We start from the raw sequence: 23,854 nt of genomic DNA, 5'->3' as shown, positions 1-23,854 counted from the left end.
AATTGAATTATGTTAAATTAAATGATTATGGTGCCAAGTTTATGAATTGATTTAAAAATATGTCTATGGTACATGAAGTGCATTGAATTATCATACATAAATGTGATTTCTATGATTATGGATATTATGGGAAATTGTAAGTTCATATGATTTTAATAAGGCAATGTGTAATTTAATGTTATTGCCTTGATATTAAATGAGATGTAAGTTTATATGTAAGTAATACATCAATATTACTTGTATTATGATATTTTATAATAATATTGGAAATATGTTTGTGGATAATTACTTGATTAGTGAAATTGTTGGGAAAGAGAGAGAAATCCCTGTTGAACCTTCGGAAAGATTGGATGATACAGATAGTATGTAGCTAGATCACATGTATGGTGTTGAGTGCACATCATGTGTACAAGAGAGCTACAAGACATTATTATGTAGCTAGGTCGCATGGGTGATTCTATGTGTACACCATGTAGACAAGAGAGCTACGGGATATATGTAGCTAGGTCACATGCGTGGTCCCAGGTGAAAGACACCATGTAGACAAGAGAGCTACGAGATAAATTGGCTAGGTCACATGGGTGGTACTAAGTGTTCACCATGTGTACAAGAGAGCTGAACTATATGATGGGTGGAGCTATATGCTGAAACCACCAAGTATCGAGGATAGATCCGAAGTGTTCAATGGGAGACTCTCTATGTATTGCTTTGTGAGTTTTGTGATGAATAAGTGCAGGAACTTGGTTATGTGAATGATGTGTTCATTAAGTGACCAAGATGTGGTAAGGTTATAAACAAGTAAGTTATACATGAGGATGATTTCATGGTGACCTTGTGATCATGGGCCTATACTTGTGATGTATGAAATGTGGTGAAAATGATTTCTGATATGTATGTTAAAATGAGGTTAATACAAAGAAAGTGTGAAAGAGTGAATTAGCAATAAAACTGTTTTGGATAGTAGTAGTGACATGATTTTGAAAAATCACCAAAAATAGTAGAAATTGAATCAGAGACTGAATGAGATATCAAATTAAAGCTTAATGCATCTATTTTCATATAAAAGAAACAGATCAAGAAAAGGAGTTCTATATTTTGAGATATTTATGTTTTTGTGAGACTGGTTCAGAATGATTACGTAATCCCTTGTTCTGACTTTGGAAAATCAAAACAATTTGGATAAAAATAATTAGAGGATTAAACTTATATTTTTTAAATACCCAATGAGTCTATTTTCAAGATAAATCAACAAGAACATTATCCAAGTTATGTACTATGAGATAATTAATTTTTAGTGAAGAGAGGTTAGAACTGTCAGAAAGTGAAACAGGGGAAATTTTAATGAATAAACTGTACTAATTGGCTAAACCAAAAATTATGAAAATTTTATGGTAGAAAGATATGTGAGTCTAGTTTTAGGGGAAATTTACGGATCTTAATTTGGAGCTCTGGAGCTCGAATAATAAATAAGTAAGTGACTATGACTCATGTGGATAGTTTGATGTGAGCATTTATTAGTAAATTGTGAAATCGTACTTACAAGAATGCTATATACATTAAGGATGTGGAATGGAGAGGAGGAAGAGGAAAATAAATATATGTGGAATACATGGAAACTATGGTATATGAAATATTGATATAATGAAATAAATGATATGTGTTTATAAGAAAACAGAAAGAGAATGATATGTATCATGACATGTATATATATATATATATATATGACTAGTCTCAATGTAATGCTTGTTAGGTATGGAGTTGAATTGAAATGTTTTAGGCAAACATGTTATTTTGCGCATCTAAATTATGGTATTTTCTAAAGATATGATCTAGTTTTAAATATGAATGCTTGATGATTAAGCTGAAGATATTTGGTAAGATGATAATCTTGGTATAAATGTATAAGTGGTAATATAATAAACAAGGTAAAATGAGTATGAGAGACACATGTATGATGACATACAAATGCTATGTTTGTGGTTTAATTGAGAATATTTAATCATTAAATGAATACCATGTTATATGCTTTTGATTTTGTATAAGTGTGTAAGAGATTAAGGTTGACCAAAGCTTGGAAAATAGCCTAGGTATATTCCACACAGGCAAAAACACGACCATGTGTCTCAGCCGTGTATGGAACACAACTTTGGGACACGGGCGTGTGGAGCCTTAAAGCATGAAATTTCCAAGATTTTCGTAAGTTCTTAGTTTAGTCCCGAACCCTTTCTAAAGTATGTTTTGGGCTTCGTAGACTCAAATAAGGGACTATGTGTAAGTGAATGAACGTTTTGAAATATGAATGAAATTTTATGGCCCGTATTTTAGTTTAATGTTTGTATGTTTGTCCGGTAATGCCTCGTACCCTATCCCGGCCTCAGGTACGGGTAAGGGGTGTTACATAAAGAGTTTCAAGCTACAACGAATGATGATACTGAAAGAGCCAAATTCTGGTTAGAGAATACAATATGAGTGTTTGATGAAATGTCTCTGAATCTTGAAGACTGTGTAAAATGTGTCGTTTCACTTCTAAGAGATACGGCTTACCACTGGTGGAAAACTTTAATATCTGTGGTTCCGAGTGGACGTGTTACTTGGGATTTCTTCCAAGCTAAATTTCAGAAGAAATACATTAGTTAGAGATTCATCGATCAAAAACGTAAAGAGTTTCTCAAGCTTAAATAAGGCTATATGTCTATTACTGAATACGAACGTGAATTTGTGAGATTGAGCCAGTATGCTCAGGAATATGTGTCAAATGAAGAAATAATGTGCAAAAGGTTTGAAGTGGATTAAACGAAGATATCCGTCTGTTAGTTGGGATTTTGGAGATTAAAGAAATGGTAGTGCTAATTGAGCGAGCTTGTAAAGCTGAAGATTTAAGTAAAGAGAAAAGAAAAGTTGATTTTGAAGCTAGAGATGTTAGAAAGAGATCTTCGAGTAGATCATTCCAGTTTGTGTCAAAGAAATTCTAAGATGATCATAGTCGTTCAAAGGCTGATGTAGGACATTCGAATCGAGATCGAGTTAGACTGCATTCGAATTTCAAAGCTCCTGCTACTTCTGTTGCAAGTGTCGGGAATGTCTGATCTGAGAAACCTGAATGTAAACACTGATACGATCCGCCTCGGAAGAGTCGAGTCGTATTAGTGTGCCCGATCGTCAACAAGAAGTTACGTTAGGTTTAATTGAAAAGGTCAGATGAAGGAAAGAAGGGTATTGGTTTTGGGTTCGGATTAGAATAGGTAAGAAGAGTTTGAAAATTCGAGTTTGGAGTCCGAATAGGTATGGATGAAGGAATTGGTTCAATTAGGTAAATGGAGAAATGGGGTTGAACAAAAAGTGCAAACAAGAACCAATACCGATTTGGTATCGACCCGTTGTTTATAAGCTCTTTTAGTTCGGGTTGGAATCGGTAAAGGAAAAACCTCGACCCACTATCTAACAAGATAGGAACCTCGGTATGTTTGAACGCCACACTACGAGTAGTGATAAGTTCGGTTTCGACAAAGAGCAACGGCTGACACACTAGATCGCTAGGAAGCCAATCGAATCTTTGAACAAAATTTGAGAAAAGTTTTTGCCTAACAAATTTGGCAGCATAACATTAACAAAGTCCAAAAAGTTCTTTACAAAGTAACACAAACCACAATTTATAGTGAATGCAAGGGATAGCCGAATAGGCTCTTGAGGTAGCTAAATGGTTTCGAAAATTCAGAATTTTGATGAAGCTTCCTTGAAGTTTCTTGTGCATGGAGAACGGTAAGGGGCAGCTTCTAGATGCCTTGATTCAATAGAAAAATTGAATGAATTGTTTGGGAGCTGAAATGCCATCAATAGGTTCGGCCAAATGCTTGAATTTGGAATTAATACTACTGCTTGATTCAAAGCCGAATGTTCATGTGATTAAAGAGTCTGTCTAGAGCACTTCAATAGTCTTGAATGTGAACAAACCGATTTGAACAGCCACACATGTGTGAACAAACAAAACCGAACAGCCCTTGGTGTGAAAGGAATAATCGGGTGGTGTGAACAGCCTTAATTTGTCTTGGGCACCAATCGGTCTTCTTGAAGAGTTGTAAGGTTTGGCTGAATGGTCACTTAGGGAACACCAAAGATCAGCACACCAATTTTAAATCATCCATGCACCTATGCCGTCCAAGGGTAATGTACCTACAACATTTAATTCAGCAAATTAAATCCCTTTTAGACACATTAAATTCGCAACATAAATAAATCTTGCACCATAAATTAGGCTGGACATAATTAATCTTTGTAATAGTTAAGACATATTTAATTGGTCCTAATTAATTAAGTACTTAATTTAGAACATAATTAAAACATGTCCGATTATGACAAATTAATTATTAAAACAAATAACTAATAAAACTAACAAACAACTTAAATGATTTATTCCAAGATAATAAACGCAATAATGAAATGAGTGAAACGAGCTCGTTGAGCTAAGTTAAGTTGAAGTTGAGCTGATTTGAGCTGATTTGAGCTTGAAGGAGTATGCATGGTTTGCTTGGCTTGCTGGTCCAAGAGCTTTCAAGAAGTCCAACAACGGTTTCACCCCAAACTCTATCAACTAAGGTTGTTGTTGCGTCTTTGAATCTCTTTGCTCGAGCTCGGGTGATCGGTCCTACGGGCAATTCGAGAGGATCTTCATTGGCAGCCGACAACTCGGGAGGTGTGGTTGTATCAAACACTGTGGTAAAAGACATCCAGGAAATTGTAGATTGAATGACCGAGCCTGTTTCCGATGTGGATCTCTGGACCATTTTGTAGGAGATTGTTCTAAACCTACTGAGCAAGAGAGTGTACAGAATCCGAGATCGAGCAACACCTCAACTAGAGGTAGACCTTCCAGAAATACGGGAAATACAAGTGGTGGTCAAAGAGCTACTAGGGATACTGCTGTTAGATTTGAGGCCAGAGCACCTGCTAGAGCCTATGCTATCTAAGCTCGTGAGGAAGCCTCGTCTCCAGACATGATTATTGGTACTTTTACTCTTTATGATACTTCTGTGATTGCATTGATAGACCCGGATCAACGCATTCTTATATCTGTATGAATTTAGTGCACCGTAAGACTTTGCCTGTAGAGTCTGTTGAATTCATAATTAGAGTATTGGACCCCTTAGGCAAAAGTGTCTTGGTTGATAAAGTCTGCAAGAATTACCCGTTATTGATTCGAGATATCTATTTTCCTGCTGATCTGATGTTTTTTCCTTTCGACGAATTTGATATAATTCTGAGAATGGCTGGTTAACTTTGCACAATGCTATTGTGAATTGCAAACGAAAAGTCATTGATTTAAGGTGTAAGAAAGATGAGATAATTCAAATTGAGTCTAGTGATATGAATGGACTACCAGCTGTGATATCTGCAATGATAGCACGAAAATATGTGAAGAAAGGCTGTTAAGCCTACTTAGCTTATGTGTTAGACTCGAAAGTGAATGATAAGAAATTTGAATCTGTGCCTGTTGTCTGTGAATTCTCTGATGTGTTTCCTGAAGAACTACCGGGTTTTGCCTCTGATTTGAGAAGTCGAGTTTGGCATTGAATTAGTACCTGGTACTACTCTAATTTTGATAGCTCCGTATAGAATGGCTCCGACCGAGTTAAAGGAATTAAAATCTCAGTTACAAGACTTGACCGATCGAGGATTTGCTAAACCGAGCTTTTCACCATGGGGTGCTCCTGTTCTGTTTGTGAAAAAGAAAGATGGCACAATGAGAATGTGTATTGATTACCGTCAGTTTAACAAAGTGATTATAAAGAACAAATATCTTCTGCCCAGAATTGATGACTTATTCGATTAGTTGAAAGGTGCTACTGTGTTTTCAAAGATAGATCTGAGATCGGGTTATTATCAGTTGCGAGTAAAGGACTCTGACATTCTGAAAACTACTTTCAGAACGAGGTACGGGCATTATGAATTTTTAGTTATGCCTTTTGGATTAACGAATGCACCTGCTATCTTTATGGATTTAATGAATAGAATTTTCAGACCGTATCTAGATAATTTGTTGTTGTATTCATTGATGATATATTGATTTATTCACGTGATGAAACTGAACATGCTGAGCATTTGAGAGTTGTGCTTCAGATTTTACGTGATAAGCACCTGTTTGCAAAATTCAGTAAGTGTGAGTTCTGGTTGATAGAAGTTGGATTTCTGGGTCACATTGTGTCAATATCGGGATCCGAGTTTATCCGAACAAAATTTCTGCTATTCTGGATTGGAAGCCTCCAAGAAATGTTTCTGAAGTCCGCAGTTTTTTGAGACTTGCTAAATACTATAGAAGATTCGTAAAAGGTTTCTCGATGATTGTGACTCCGTTGAAAAAATTGCTCCAGAAAGATGTGAAGTTTGAGTGGTCTGAAAAGTGTTAGAACAACTTTGATCAGTTGAAAGCTTTATTGACTGAAGCTCAGGTTTTACTACAACCTGAATCGGGTAAAAAATTTGTGATTTATAGTTAGGCTTCGTTGATTGGTTTGGGATGTGTTCTAATGCAAGAAAGAAAAGCTGTTGCTTATGCTTTGAGACAGTTGAAGCCGCATGAGAAAAACTATCGACACACGACCTCTAGTTAGCTGCTATTTTGTTTGCCTTGAAGATCTAGCGTCACTATCTGTTTGGTGAGAAATGTCACTTGTTTTCTAATCATAAAGGTTTGAAGTATTTAATGATGCAGAAAGATTTGAATTTGCGATAGAGAAGATGGTTAGAACTGTTAAAAAATTATGAGATGGTTATTGATTATCATCCGGGCAAATCAAATGTGGTAGCGGATACCTTGATTCAGAAATCATTATCTGTGTTGCGTGCGATGAATGCTCATTTAGCACTGTCTGATGATAACTTGGTTTGTGCCGAACTGAAAGCAAAACCCTTGTTTATACAACAGATCTACGAGGCTCAAAAGTCTGACAATGAATTAATAGAAAAACGAGCTCAGTGTGATTCTAAATTTCGGTGGATGTTGATGATTGTTTGAGATTCAAAAATAGACTTTGTGTTCCAATAAATTTGAAGTTAATTCGGACAATTTTTAGTAAAGCTCACAGTAGTAGATTTTCTGTACATCCGGAAAGTACGAAAATGTTTAACGATTTGAAAAAACTATACTGGTGGCCGGGAATGAAAAGAGATATTTCTGACTTTGTTTCGAGATGTTTAATCTGTCAGCAAGTTAAAGCTGAGCATCAAGTGCCATCTGGTTTGTTACAACTGATTATGATTCCTGAGTGGAAGTGGGATCGAGTAACCATGGATTTTGTTTCATGTTTGCCCCTGTCTCCGAGAAAGAAAGACGCATTTTGGGTTGTAGTTGATCGTTTGATGAAATCATCTCATTTTATTCTGATTCGATTTGATTACTCACTCAATAAATTAGCTGAGTTATATGTTCATGATATTGTTAGATTGCAAGGTGTGCCTATATCTATTGTGTCTAATAGAGATCCGAGATTCACTTCGCGTTTCTGGAAGAAATTGCAAGAGGCTTTGGGCACAAAATTGCACTTCAGCACTGCTTTTCACCCATAGACGGATGGTCAATCTGAACGGATTATTCAGATACTCGAGGACATGTTAAGATGTTGTATTCTTGAGTTTGGAGGTTCGTGAGAACAATACTTGCCTTTGATTGAATTTGCTTACAAGAACAGTTTTCAGTCGAGCATTAAAATGGCACCATACGAAGCTTTATATGGTCACAGATGTAGTACACCTTCGTATTGGACAGAGCTCACTAAAAATAAGATTCACGGAGTTGATTTGATAAAAGAAACTGAACGAAAGTCAAAGTAATCCGAGATAGTTTGAAAGCAGCTTCCGATCGTCAAAAATCTTATGCAGAGGACAAATGAAGCTTAACAAGCGTCATGCCAAGTGGGTGGAGTATTTGGAGTCATTCCCTTACATGATAAAATATAAGAAAGTAAAGAAAACATTATCGCCGATGCACTATCACGAAGGTATTCACTTGTCAATCAATTGGATTCTAAACTGCTAGGTTTTGAATTTTTGAAAGATCTTTATCAAACTGACATTGATTTTGGTGAAGCATATAAGTGTTGTATGCAAGGGGCCTATGACAAGTATTATCAGCACGAAGGTTACCTGTTTCGTGAAGGTAAGTTTGTATTCCTAATGGTTCCGTAAGAGAAGTGCTAGTTAATGAAGCTCACAGTGGTGGACTCATAGGCCACTTTGGAGTTGCTAAAACATTGGCCATATTGCAAAAACATTTTTATTGGCCAAGAATGAAATGTGATGTGATGAAGAAGTGCGACCGATGTATTTCTTGTAAGAAAGAAAAGTCGCGGATCAAGTCGCATGGTTTGTATACACCATGGCCCATCCCGGATACATCGTGGGTAGGCATTTCAATGGGATTTCATTCTAGGTCTCCCTAGAACTAAACATGGAAAAGACTCAATATTTGTGGTTGTAGATTGTTTTTTTGAAAATGGCTCATTTTATACCTTGTCACAAGACTGATGATGCCACTAACAGTGTCAATTTGTTTTCCAAGGAAATTGTCAGGTTGCACGGAATAACCTGCACCATCGTCTCTGATCGAGATATAAAAGTTCTTAGCCACTTTTGGAGGACGTTATCAGGGAAGTTAGGCACCAAATTGCTATTTTCAACCACGTGCCATCCCCAAACTGATGGCCAAACTGAGGTAGTTAACCGAATCTTGTTGACTTTACTACAAGCCATCATTCGTAAGAATTTAAAGTCATGGGAAGAATATTTGCCACATGTGGAGTTTGCTTACAACTGAACGATTCATTCAGTCACAAAAAATTCTCCTTTTGAGGTAGTATACAGCTTTAAACCATTAACTCCTCTTGACTTAGTACCTTTGCCTTCTAACCAGCTAGTGCATGTCGACTAGCTAGTGCATGTCGATGGCAAAAGAAAAGTCGGTTTTGTTAAACAGCTTCACAAGAAGGTTAACGATAATATCGCACGAAGGACAGAACAATATGTGCGAGGAGCAAACAAGGGGCACAAACAAGTCGTGTTCGAACTCGGAGACTGGGTCTGGATCCATATGCACAAAGAAAGGTTTCCCGAGCAACGAAAATCAAAACTCCAACCAAGGGGTGATGGTCCTTTCCAAGTATTGGAACGGATCAATGATAATTTCTACAAAATAGATTTACCCGGTGAGTATGGAGTTCGTGCTAGTTTTAATGTTACTGATCTCTCCCCTTTCGATGTAGGTGACGATTTGGGGACAAATAGCCTCGAAGAGGGGGGAATGATGCGAGCTTGGCTACGGAGCTAATTTTCGAACCCTTGGAGCTACCATTGGGACCAATCACTCGAGCTCGAGCAAAGAGGTTCCAAGAGTCTATTTCAAGCTACATAAATTGGACTTGGAAAGAAGGAGTGTTCGAACAGCAAGTGAACAACTCAACAAGCTCACGTTGCAGCGTCCTACAAGCTGACTTAGCTCGTTTCAGCTCAAAAGAGTTCAATTTGATACAAAGCTAGCTCATTGAGCTAATTTTTAATTTATTTATTTTATGCATCTTTTGTGCTGAAATAAATTCATTAAGTAGTGCTAGTTAATTAGTTAATTTTCAGTTCAAATAAATAATTACTTAAATCTAGACATTTTTAATTTAATGTATTAAATATGTTTCACATTAATATAGGTGTTTTAATATGTCTGATTTAGGACATAATTTAATGTGTCTAGAACAAAACAAATTAATTAGCTGCTGCAAATTTAATTTGTCCAGCCGCATGACATAAATTACATTGGTTTGAATGCTGCCGAATTTAATGTGTCTTAACCCTTTTGTCCAGCCGCATGACATGAATTAAATTGGTTTGTTTTCTGCTGATTTTAATGTGTTTTAACCCTTTAATTGTTGTTTTATTTTGTAGTGAACACATGCATGAATCGGCCAAAGGAGGGAGTTTAACTGATACGAACTCGCCTCGGAATGATTTGAGTCGTAATAGTTGCCAGATCAATAAATTGGGTAAGTTTGAACGGTTTGCAAAATTGGGGATGAAAACAAGGAAGATAGGTTCGAGTGGGTAGTTTCGTAATGGATATGGAAGCAAGTGATTCAAGAAAGCTGAAAGAGGGATGGATAAATTGGCTATCAAAGGGATCAAACAAGGTTAAAGGAAACTTGGTGATAGATGGATGAAAAGCGGCTAAGGCCAAGATTGAACCAACGTTATAGGAAAAGTTGACCCGAATCTTAAAATAGGCACTTAGGTTGATAAGAGAATCTTCACCCGCTAAATATAGAGAGTTAGGAACCAAAGATATATTTTGAATGCCACACTGGAGGTGATAAGTTCGGAATAAAACAAAGGAGAGATTGACGCCACGAGATGAAATCTCAATAAGTCAGATCAGTCCTAAAGTGAATAAAGAGAATTGAATTCTTACTAGAATAATTAAGTTCATATAATTAAAAAAGTCTAAAGTTGTCTAACCTTTACAAATGAAATTTAACAAATATTTATAGCCTAAAACATGGTCAGCCGAATGGTCTCAAAAACTAGTTGAATGGTCACTTAATTCAGCCTTTAAATGAGCTAAATTTCCAGAAAAATTCAAAAAAATTATAGGATGCTTCCTCCAGCCTTGAGAATGTATTTGGACAGCTTCCAAGGTGTTTTCATGTAGCTGGAATCATTTAAAATAAATGTGATCTGATCAGCCACCTAGAAAACCGAATGGTCAGCTTGTAATTCAGCTAGAAGAGTTGAAAATATCTTATAAAATGCCAATAAAGTTCCTTGAAGTTTCCTTATCAGCTGGAGAAATAAATGAGCTGAAAAATCCCATTGTTGTATTCGGCCAAATGAGTGAACAAGTCCAAGTGCTGCTTTGGTTAGCTGGACGGTCAAAGGGGCATTTAAATAAGCTTAGAAAACTTTAACTGGCAGCAATATTCAGCTGATATCTTAATGAAGAAGCATGGCTGGTGGAATGCCCAAGGCGTCACTTTAAAGGGAATTAAAGGCTGCAGTTGGAAATTGAATTCTTCATGGCTGTTGCTATGCACGAAAAAGGCAGCTGAAAAATGTTGTTGATTCAGCTCTTCCCTAGGCCTATCCATGCATGTGTTCTGTTGCAAATTTAAATCACACTTAAATGAGTTAGAACATATTAAATTCGGCCTCCAACAGCTCCTTTATTACTTATCTTTAAATTTGGGAAAGCATGCCTGCACATTAAATTCGGTCAAGACATATTTAACACACATTAAAATCGACAGCATCCAAGACATATTAATTTTCGCTGGACAAAATCAATTAAATTTGTCCCATTCTGGTCACAATTAAATTCGACTAACTCCAAGACACTTTTAAAAACATGTCAAGGCTAGGACAAAATAAATAAGGGCTGGACAAATTAAATTAGCAGCAGCTAATTAATTTGTTCTAAATTAGACACATTAAATTATGCCCTAAGCTAGACACACATATTAATATGAGACATCTTTAATATACTAAATTTAAATGTCCGGATTTAAGACACCATTTAATTAATTTAACTAATTAACTAATTTAACTAAATAAGTTTATTCCAGCAACATAAATGCCAAAAAAAAATTAAATAAACTCAAAAACAAACAAACGAGCTCATTGAGCTATAATCGAGCTGAATTGAGCTCGTTGAAATTAAGATCAGGCTTCATTTTGAACTTGGGCCCCTCGAACTCAGGCCATGCTCGATGTTGTCGAATTGTGTCGAACCATGATACGATGGGGTTTGTATCATTCCCTCCCTCTTGAATATGATTTTTCCTCAAATCAGGCCACTTGCTCGAAATTTGTTTTCCAAGATCACAAACCATCTTGTTCATGATCAGTACAGAATTATTTCCAAAATCCAAGGAACCACAAATGGTTCGAAAAGGAGATGGGTTATTTCCATGCCCTCCCTCTTTAAGAGGGTACCACCTCACATCGTTACCTACAAAAGAATAAATTAAGTTATTGAAATGATGAAGGTTAAGCACAAAGGAACTTTCTGAGTTTTTATTCATAACTTGAACAAATGGACCAATACCGGGATCAAAAATGGAAATCGACCTTACCGTTTCACAATGGGTACAAGGGTCAATCATAGATGTTAGAATTGAACCATCAAGATTTCTTGAATTATGACTTTGGACAACAAAAGTACTTGACTCAACCCCTTTGAACAACTTGTTACCAAATGATATAAAACAATAATCTCCAGGATCGAAAGCAAAGTTTCCATCATTAATCGAATAGGGCTGTTGTGTACTAACAACTTCAACACTCATACCTTGTGTACCTTTTGGCAAACGCAAACTAGAATCGTGGTGAACGTTACCTTTTTTAACGAACGTGAATCCTCTCTCTTTGGGAAGGTATTGAAGTTGAAGATTATTACACAATCCTTGATAAACCTAAAATGAAAGGTAAACACAAAGATAATTCGCGCTTTTCAAAGTACAATTGCGATGCCCACCTTTACTTGGTAATATCTTAAGGGAACATGCTCCAGGTTTGAACACATGATTTTGATCACCACTTTCAGAATGTAGCATAAATTTATTTGGCACTAATACTTCATACACGTTAGGCAACCAGAATCTAAGCACACTCATAATCAAATAATCAGACCTCTTAGATTTCATGTGAACAAACTTGCACAGACGTATGCGTGTCGCACAACTTGGAGAATATTCAATAATGTCACAAGCAAACATATTAGGCATTTGATGTCTCAACTTTTTAGTACACGAAATCAAATGTTGTTTGTGTGGAATTATTCTTTCTTCAACAACAACTTTTCCAACGCCATTCTCATCAACAGAAAAATTTTTCAAACAATGATTCAAAATGAAATCTTCAATAATTGGAAAGCAACATTTGGACAAATCAAGATAAGGAGTTCTTTTATTAACTAAGTTTTCGATGAACTTACCACTATCGTGCAAGTGAGATGGTCGAGACTCGATTAACATAGAACCCTTACCTAGCTCACCTTTAAGCATTGGGAAACTAGGGTCATCTACAATCTTACCTTCCTTGAACATTCAAAATCTTCTCACATCAAAAAGATAATGAAGTCGTAGCTGGCCAATGGAATCATGAGAAACCTGAGAGGAAACATTGCAAAGAGAACTTATAGAACAGTTAGTTAAAATACTCCTCACTTTTTCTTGCTCACTTTCATCATTTTCACTCGTTTCTTTTTTTAACTCACTTTCTTTTTCCTTTTCATTTTCTTTTTCAGCTACACTCGATTCTTGTTCATTTTTCTTTCTTTCTTTACTCTCACTTTCTTTTTCAATTTCGTTTTCCTTTTTCTCATTCTTCTTTTTCTTTCATTTCTTTTTTTCTCTCAAATTCTTTCTCACATGTCTTTTAAATGTTATTACAAGTGGGAGATAACTTAAAAGAATCAAAGTGGGAAACCTCTTGTTGGGGAAGATATGAAGGATCCACATATGAAATATGGTCTTCTTTTCGAGATTGGATCTTCATGGATGAATATCTTTGCGCATACAAAGAATTAATTAGATCTTCTCGTTCATTTCCGTAATGGACTTCATTCTCGGAGTTTGCTTGGCTTCGTCTTGAATTCTTCGTTGAGTAGGAATCATGATATACATCTCTTCGAAAATGACTTTTTGTGGAAGAATACTTAGACGAAATACATTCACTTCTTCGTGATGTTTTCTCCGCAGATAAATACTTTAAAGCACTAGAATAAAAATTTCTACCTTCTCGTTGGTAGTTTTGATAGGTTTCAACTTTGGGGGTTGCTTCATACCATCTCGACTTTCTTGATGAGTAAGAATTCGATATGAGTCTCTCTTCGAATGATCATCGAATGCGTGTCTCCGTGATGATCTTGTCTTTGTCTTTTGATTTGTAGATCTTCGATTCATTTGGGCCCTTTCTTCGATACGTTCCAAACGTTCTCGTATTGGTTTTAATCGTCTTTGGAGCATTTGACCCACCTCGTGAATAAATTCTTGATATGTTGGGTCGGACAGATTATTACCATCATCAATAATACTTTTGGTATTTTGAAACATGGTGTTTGACTCACACAAACCTCACATTTCTCTCAAAAAGAAAAAAAATTCTCACAATTTGGCTTTTACACACTCGAGTAATCTCACCACACACTCGTGCCTTTTTTCGCTCTATTCGCTCCTCTCGATTCACAATGGACTACTTAGACTTAACGGTTGTCGTCGTGGAGTCGGCTTACAAAAGTGATGTCGGTTTGGGTTGGAAATGTCAGGACAAGGGCTGGCTAGAAACAAAAAAACAAAGGATGGGTGTGGCCGTTTGGTAGTAGTAAGGAATAATACGAGTTTTTGGGCAAAAAAAAATTTTTGTACACAATTTTTTTATTTTTTTATAACTCTATTCTTTTTTGAGATTCTTTTTTTCACTATTTCTGAATCATTTTTTTACTCTTCAAATAAATATATTCTTTCTTTTTTTCTTCACGAATTTTTTTGAATTTTTTTCAAATTTTTTTCTAAAGATACGATACCGAAACTTCTGAAAATGTCGATACTTACCTTAATTTAACTAGCTCTGATACCAAATGATACGAACTCACCTCAAAATGATTTGAGTTGTAATAGTTGCCCGATCGATAAATTGGGTAAGTTTAAACGGTTTGCAAAATTGGGGATGAAAACAAGGAAGATAGGTTCGAGTGGGTAGTTTTGTAATGGATATGGAAGCAAGTTGATGGTATGATTCAAGAAAGCTGAAAGAGGGATGGATAAATGGCTATCAAAGGTATCAAACAAGATTAAAGGAAACTTGGTGATAGGTGGATGAAAATCGGTTAAGGCCAAGATTAAACCAACGTTATAGGAAAAGTTTACCCGAATCTTAAAATAGGCTCTTAGGTTGATAAGAGAATCTTGACCCGCTAACTATAGAGAGTTAGGAACAAAGATATATTTTGAACGTCACACCGGAGGTGATAAGTTCGGAATAAAACAAAGGAGAGATTGACGCCACGAGACAAAATCCGGATAAGTTAGCTTAGTCCTAAAGTGAATAAAGAAAATTGAATTCTCACTAGAACAATTAAGTTCAAATAATTAAAAAAGTCTAAAGTTGTCTAACCTTTACAAATGAAATTTAACAAATATTTATAGCCTAAAACATGGTCAGCCGAATGGTCTCAAAAACTAGTTGAATGGTCACTTAATTCAGCCTTTAAATGAGCTGAAATTTCCAGAAATTTTAGGAAAATTCTAGGATGCTTCCTCCAGCCTTGAGAACATATTTGGGTAGCTTCCAAGGTGTCTTCATGCTCCAAGAATAATTTAAAATAAATGTGAGCTGATCAGCCACCTAGAAAATCGAATGGTTAGCTTGTAATTCAGCTAGAAGAGTTGATAATTTCTTAGAAGATGCCAAGAAAGTTCCTTGAAGTTTCCTCATCAGCTAGAGAAATAAATGAGCTGAAAAATCCCATTGTTGTATTCGGCCAAATGAGTGAACAAGTCCAGGTGCTGCTTTGGCTAGCTGGACGATCAAAGGGGCATAAATAAGCTTAGAAAACTTCAATGGGCAGCAATATTTAGCTGATATCTTAATAAAGAAGCATGGCTGGTGGAATGCCCAATGCATCACTTTAAAGGGAATTAAATGCTGCAGCTGGAAATTGAATTCTTCATGGTTGTTGCTATGCACGAAAAAGGTAGCTGAAAAATGTTGTTGATTCAGCTCTTCCCTAGGCCGCTCCATGCATGTGTTCTGCTGCAAATTTAAACCACACTTAAATGAGTTAGAACATATTAAATTCGGTCTTCAGCAACTCCTTTATTACGAATCTTTAAACTCAGAGAAGCATGCCTGCACATTAAATTCGATCAAGACATATTTAACACACACACATTAAAATCGATAGCATCCAAAACATATTAATTTCGGCTGGACAAAATCAATTAAATTTGTCTCATTCTGGTCACAATTAAATTCAGCTGACTCCAAGACACATTTAAAAACATGTCTAGGCTAGGCACACATATTAATATGAGACATATTTAATATACTAAATTTAAATGTCCAGATTTAAGACACCATTTAATTAATTATTTGAGCTGAAATTTAACTAATTAACTAATTTAACTACATAAGTTTATTCCAGCAACATAAATGCAAAAAAGAATTAAAATAAACTCAAAAACGAACTAAATAGCTCATTGAGCTATAATCAAGCTGAATTGAGCTCGTTGAAATTAAGATCAGGCTTCATTTTGAACTTGGGCCCCTTGAACTCAGCCCATGCTTGATGTTGTCGAATTGTGTTGAACCATGATATGACGGAGTTCGTTTCATGAACACACATTAATTCCAGCTCAATGAAGCACCACTAGCTGGCTGCTTGCATTTGACCGAACCTTCTAATAGGCTATTTGAACTCATTAATTCACCAGCAATTGAGGAAGCTTCAAGGAAATTTCCATGGCCTATTCTAGCATGTTCTAGCCGATTCTAAATGATACGCACTCACCTCAGTTGAGATTTGAGTCGTAATGTGATACGAGCACACCCCGCGAACTTTATCGAGCAAGTTTTTCCATTCCCCATCTTTCAACTTTTCCTTCTTGTAACCAAATCGACCCATTTATCCATCACCCATCTTTGCTACACATAACCGAACCTAATTACTAAACTTACCCTTCTTGAAACCTTTCACTTATTCTAATCCATTATTTTACTTTTATTACTAAAATCTGAGGCACAAACGATTCTCTCGAACTACGATCGGGCAACTACGTGAATTCAACTCATCTACCCAGGCCAGATCACATCATTTGGTATCAAAGCTTGTAAATCGAGAGGCGCCGACGTTCGTAACAATATTGAAATAGGTTCGTAGTTAAAAAAAATTTGAATTAAAAAAAAAATTCAAGTTGTAATTTTCGTTCTCTCTCTTATAATAGTGATATTGTGAATTATTAAAAAAAAGAGACAAAAAATACGAAATTAAAAAAAAAAGAAGGAAAGTGTGTGATCAAGATCCATTCTTTTGTTTACATTTTTGTTCCGACCTTCAATCTTTCTTTCCAGCAACTTTTAGCCCCCCAAAACGCCACACTACACCAAAGACTATTTTTCTTTTAGCCTACCCGTACACCGTGACATTCTAACCTTTGTAACCATCTTGAAACCGACCCCAAGGCACCAAGACAAGTCGAAAGAAACAAAATACGAGGTTACGAGAGTAAGCTTGAGTGGTAAAAGGCTAGAGCGAGTGAGATCATTCGAGTGGAGGTAAAAGCCAAACGAGTGTAAACACGAGTGGGACTGACACCTTTTTTCTTCTTCTTTCCGAGCAAAATTGTGAGGTTTGTGGTGAGGTACTTAATTTTTTTTTATTTTGTTTTGTGATCTAACATTTTCTTTTTAGCAACAAAAATCATGTCACGCGAAGAGTTCACCGAATCGGAATACCAATACTTGGTTCAAGAAATGCGAAGAATGGCGACTAAACGAGACCAAAGTGATCGAGTTTCTTCAAGTCGTAAAACGAAACCAAGAACCCCACGGAGATATACCCCCGACTACTACTTGAAAAAAAGTTCCAATCGTGATTCCTTTTCGTCATCTACTTCGAGACAAAGAGATTCATACTATGACTCATATTCATCAGCGAATTCGAGAAGTGACTTTGATCGAAAGTCCTTTTAATCAAGAAATTTGAGAAGACAAGAAGCCGATTACGATTTTGATTCATTTCAAGATGGCGTTCGAAGAGAAAGACATACTCCTACTAGATCTTCAAAGAAATCTTACTCGGAGTATTCTTCACGAAGTTTTGATTGTGAATCATATGCAAATAGTTCTTCATCTTTTGAACAAGATTTGTATTCTAATCGTTCTTTTGTACATTCTTGTAAATAGAAAACAAAGAAAAGAAAAAAAAAGCAAAAGCAAAAGAAGAAAAAGAAAATGAAATAAAAAGAAAAGAGAGGCAAGAGGCAAGTAAGAGAGAAAATGAGCGAATCTTGAGAGAACTTGAAAAAGCCTTTGAAAAAGCCTTTGAAAAGCAAAAAGAAAAAGAAAAAGAAAATGAGATTGAAAAAAAGATTGAAAAAGAGAACGAAAAGAAATTTGAGAGTGAAAAAAAAGATGAAAAAGAAATTGAAACAAAATAATCGAGTGAGAAAACAAGTGAGCAAGTGAGGATTATTTCTACTAACCCACCTGTTCGATCTTCTTGTGAGTTAACTTTTCAGGTTTCTAGAAGTTTGTGCAACCAATTCCATCTACATTACCTTCCAAACGAGAGGTGTTTTAGGTTGTTCGAAAAAGGTAAGTTCGCGAATGACTACCACCCACTTGCGATCGAAGATAAGGAAGGTAAGGATTCTTTGTTTATCGAATCAAAGTCACTTGATTTGGATAATTCTTGTTCACTTACTATTGTTAACGAATTTGTTTTAAAAGGTGCCATATACAGCTTTTCTTATGACAATTACTACATTGGCAAATTTGTTGACAACATTGGATTAGTTTGCTCTAAGCGAATTTTGAACATGTTTGATCAAAGTCTGTCACGTAAAAATTCTGATGTGTTTGACCTTGCAAACTTTTTGAACTCATGTGTTAAATCTTTATGTTTAAATATGCCTGCTCAATTGATTTGTGATAAATCTGCCTGTTTGAAAAGTTGCATGTTCGTTAAAAATTCTTTGTTTGGCATCCATGTTAAAAGATCTTCACATGATATGTGCAATTGTGTTCTTCATGAACAATCTTTGGGTTTTTGTGCGAAATTTCCATGTAGTGATTTGCATTCCCGATTAATACTCTTGAAGTATGAACCTTTGCATTTTGGTATGCTCGGTTTTGTCAAATCAACATGTGTGTTTAAACTAATGAAATATAATTCGTGTGGTGAGTTGATTATATCTTTTTCTAATATGTTGCTTGTTGGAATTCCTAAACAAGTTCATGTGTTCAAGCCTGATATTTGCTACATGAATTCATTTTATGGAAACATTAAGCACTTTGCATCATTTGCAATCAAAATATGTTTGCTTGATGTTCAAACTTTTGATAAGAAGGTGAAATTCAATGATTTGGGTTTCAATTTTGATTCATTTATTAATCACCTTGTTTGGCCACATCTAAAATTTTCATTTCATTTCGAGAAGGTAAGGCCAACCTATGTTTTTGGAATTGAATCAAATTTCCATGGTAACTTTCCTTTTCCATTTAAGTCCATAGTTTTCAATAATACTAACCAGTCTTATTTTTGTGACTTCCACCCCTCGAGGAGCAAGACATGTCATGGTGCTTCACCACCTATTCAAATTTATCGGAGTAATAGGTTTGCCTTACGTTATCTATCCAAAGAGAGAAGATTCATTTTGACCGAGAAAGGTAAACCCAATCCTCAATTGTTTTCTCTTCATATTCGTCAAGGTAAGTCATCTGAAAATTTTCAAATATCTTTGCTCAATTCGATTGAAGTTGAAAATTCCATTGATTGGTTGTTTGGAAATTATTTATACTTTGATGTGATGGATTTTTCCTTTTGGCATTGTGATGATGTGATTATTACGTTGGAATTTGGAGACTCCCCTCATGTTGCTCAAAAACGAAAGGAAGAGTTAGCATACCTTTGGCCATGGCATACCTTGCATGAGCAAGACAAGGGACCAAATGAGTTACTATATTCGATTAAAGAAATTAAAATGTTTTGGATGAGGAATAATGTGTTTAAGTGCCTACCATCATTTTCAACCAATTATCCCTTGATCCAACTTAGTTTTCATGTTTGTAACGATGGTCTAACGAAACTCTTTAATAAGTTTACGTATGCTTGCTTTGTCCAATTGAGATTTTTGGCATATGTTTGATTGAATGAATATTTTATGAACTATCGAACACATTTGAATTTGACTCATTTGAGTTTCTTTTTACCGGTTGTGGTAAGAATTTTTCAGGTTTGTGTGACATCTTCCATCCCATTTGATCGAGGAAAACTGATACGATCGCGACCTGGAGTGCATCAAGTTTGAGCAAGGACTCAATGGTGCTGCCTTAAGGACCAATTACGCGAGCTCGAGCTAAGCAATTCAAGGAGGCCGTTTCGGCCTTAGTTAATCAAGTGTGGGGCGAGGCTTTGGTTGGAGAAATAGATCGAGTTGGGACCAGCTTAATAAAGTGTCCTTGCAACATTTTGCATGTAACGCCCCAATTTTCGGGAATTCTGTGAATGTTGACAAAATTTCATGCTTTGATTTTGTCATTTGTGAGTGAAATTATGAAATAGGACCTATGTGAAAATGTTTGAAAATGCTATAGGCTAAATTGAAGTGGCCAAGTAAATAGGAGTGCAAAATAGGAGGATTTGCATGACAAACCTCCCATTTTACATGAAGTGGCTAGCCATCATGTTGTTGTAGACAATATGAGTACTTGATATTCATAATTTATGGTACAAATTGATACAAATTGATAATAGGTTAGGTAAATGTTCCATGATAATAGGTTAGGTAAATGTTCCATGATAATGGGTTAGGTAAATGCTTCATGATAATAGGTTAGGTAAATGTTCCATGATAATGAGTTAGGTAAATGTTTCATGATAATGAGTTAGGTAAATGTTTCATGATAAGAATTTCATGTCTTTTGTATTAAATAATTAAATGGATGAAATATGAAGTTTTATTAAAAGAAAAAGGGGTGAAAAGAACAAAGTTTTGTCCATCTTTGTTCATCATAGCTGAAAGTTAGAGAAGAGAAAGGGGAGGAGAAAGCTCTTGAGTATTCGGTCATTAGGAGGAGGAAAATTGAAGGTAAGTTCTTGGTACCTTGCTTCTATTTTGAGGTTCATGAGTTCTTCTTGATTCTACCTTAACTCTTGAAGTATATTTTGATTTTTAGTTGTGTTGTGAGCATTTAGTCATGAATTAAAATGAAGGAAATGGTTGTTGTTTCATGTTCTTTTGATGAAAAATGGAAGATAGGTGAAGTTGAGCCAAACAAATGAGCATGCATGTGCCTTAGATGTTAAAGGAAAAATCAGCTAACATGTTGTGCTTTAAAATGATGAAATGGAGATTATACTTAAGTAAAATCATAGATATGTGATGATTGATTGGTGATATACATGTTTAAATAACATGCATGCAAGATAGGTGTATGAAAGAGTGATTTGGTAATAAATCTGCTTGGGACAGCAGCAGTAACGTGATTTTGGAAAATCACCATAAATTGTGGAAGATGAATTAGAAGCTGAATAAATTATGTAATTAAAGCTTAATGAGTCTAGTTTCAAATGGAATAAACGACAACATATCTTGAGTTCTGTACAATGAGAAATTTGATTCGTAATGAAGAGTGGTCAGATTAGTCAAACAGTGAAACATGGGAAACTTTGAGAAAAATCTGGTATTGATTGGCTAGACCAAAAATTCTGAAAATTTTATGGATAGAAGATATATGAGTCTATTTTTAGGGAAAATTAACGGAACTTGATTTGGAGTTTCGTAGCTCCAGTTATAAATAATTTAGTGACTGTTGCTCGGGAAGACAGATTGCAGTGAAATTATGATTATGTGGTAAACATTGACAAAAATTTGTTAATGAGTTGCTTATTGATTTCTTATAAGCTTACTATGATCTGTAGGTGTGGTTGACCGAATATTGTAAGGGGTTAATACGTAGTTTGTATTTGAATAGTTAGATTAACGTGTTAGTAATCCAATTGTAGGCGGTTCGTGTGTGGATCTAAATCAACATATCGTGCAAGCAGGTGTGTAACTAACACCCTCTTTCTTAGTCTAGATCGGCAAAAGTCGAAAAGCGAAATGCCGAAAACCTATATTTTGTAGATTTGCGAGTGTGCGAATGCTCGTGAGGTAAATCGATTAATGTTTTGGTAAGTTACAATGTTTGGACCGCAAAGTGCATGATTTACGTGCCCTCAATATTTTTGGGCTTAATGGGCCAAAATTGGAATGATAGCCAACGGGCCCAATTCGTAAGAACCCTCGATGCGTGATTACATTAGTACGTGAAAAGTAAGAATATGCATGAAAAACCCTAAAATAGATAAATTCTGAAATACCTTTAAAAGTGAAAAATTTACAGTTTACCCCTAGGAGATAAATTATTAAAATACCCCTAGGGTTAAATTGACTTAAATGCATGTTTGATTGTTGTTATTTCTTGCATGCCATGTTGTTATTATCTAATGCATGGGATTGGGATATTGACGGAGGAAATCTTGAAGTGGCTTGTCCACGTCTTGGAGGCTTTGCCTCAATTCTTGTTAAGCGAGCAACAATGCTACAATTGTGGAGTGTTAAATGGGTGGGTTGAGTTATTCCCACATGGAGTGTATGGCTGGTACGGGTGGAGTGTAGTGGTTGGTGGGTTGAGTAGTCTCCCCAAATGGGCTTGCATATGTTTCTTGATGTTGCATGTATTTTGAAATGGGCCTATGGGCCATCTTCATTATCTGAATAAGGGCTAAGGCCCGGTTTATTATAATCTGAAAAGGGCTCGTCCAATTACCTTCATTACTGAATGGGCTTAGGCCCAATAGGCTTGAGTGACTTGGGCTTTGAATGGGTTTTCCTTACACATTGAGTTTCCCAAACTCACCCCTTTTATTTTCATCCACGCAGAAATCCCCAACCATAGTGGGCTTGGAGTCGTGAGGGAATTTGAGTGGCCACCCGCTCGAAAGTTTGATTTTCTTCCGTGAACTAGACATCTTTTAATTACGTTTGAGGTTTTGGGCTTTTAAATGTAATAAAGCCGCTTATTTATTTTGATGGTTTTATTATGTATTACTAAGATAGGTAATACTTATTTTAACTGTTGAAATTAGATAGCTTTAGGGCGCGTTTTCAAAAACAACAGTTGATTTCAAAATAACACGACAACAAGCAAAGCTTCCGCAATGAAAGTATTTTCCAAAATTAATCACTTTTCCTAAAAATGACTTAATCGAATCGGTTTCCTAGAAATATCCATGACGTTAAGGTGTGGCAATGGCGGTATGCATGTCTAGGATTGGATCCAAAGGGAGGTTGGTACTTAAGCAGTCCGATGGACTCACCACCTCTTTTCCGGTTTCCTACCTGGTGCACAGCTTCCATTCACTTTAACCCTTAATGAATTAATCTTTTGAACATCAAGTACGATTTTCTAGACTTAGAATGGAATTTTTTTTTTTACGTTTTTGATGTGGCATGCTGGATCCGGCCATAACTTCTGGGCCGGGTTTGGGGTGCTACATTGCAAACTAATTTCAGCTCAATTTCCACTCCTTGAACCTGTTACAACTAAATTGAACTTTTATTTATTTCTTTTAGCTTTGCATTTAGTTTGCATTTTAATACTTGAATTTAAGCCTCTTAGTTTAATAAATGAGTTGCTGGTCATTAATACAACTCATCTTAGTTTAATTAAATGAGTTTATTTAATGAATTTAATTTAATGAGTTGCTTCTTTAATTAATCTAGTTACTAGGTTAATTTATTGGTGCATGAGTTAAAGTTCATTAAATACTTCTTTTAATTAACTAGTTGTTGGAATAAATGATGCATAAGTGTGTGTTCATTTATTTACGTAGTTGTTAATTTGTTTAAAGCTTAATAATTGAATAAATGTGACGGTTACATATGTTTTAATTGCAGGTGACTTTTCAATTCGCAAAGGCTGTTACGCATTCAATAAAGGAGACTTTTCAAGTTATTTTGGTTACAAAGGAGGGGGCTGTTATAAAGGAAGCATTAAGCATCATTAAAAGAGAGTTTAAAGGAGCATTTCATGTCCTTTAAAATCTGGTAGCAGCTTG

The 23,854-nt window shown here is 35.7% G+C and overlaps 1 long non-coding RNA gene across 1 annotated transcript; it reads right to left on the bottom strand.

Annotated features, from left to right (window-relative positions):
* Window positions 1–11,544: 11,544 nt before the first annotated feature.
* On the bottom strand, window positions 11,545–12,494 carry LOC128291526 (uncharacterized). Its single transcript, XR_008281362.1, has 2 exons — window positions 12,368–12,494; window positions 11,545–11,980 (listed from the first exon to the last, which is right to left on the bottom strand). It is a non-coding gene; the product is annotated as an uncharacterized LOC128291526 (long non-coding RNA).
* Between the last annotated feature and the right edge of the window lie 11,360 nt (window positions 12,495–23,854).

This window comes from Gossypium arboreum, chromosome 4 (assembly GCF_025698485.1).
Source record: "Gossypium arboreum isolate Shixiya-1 chromosome 4, ASM2569848v2, whole genome shotgun sequence".
NCBI classification, from domain to species: Eukaryota; Viridiplantae; Streptophyta; class Magnoliopsida; order Malvales; family Malvaceae; genus Gossypium; species Gossypium arboreum.
The sequence above is the reverse complement of the archived record's forward strand: the minus strand, read 5'-3'. Positions and strand labels throughout refer to the sequence as shown.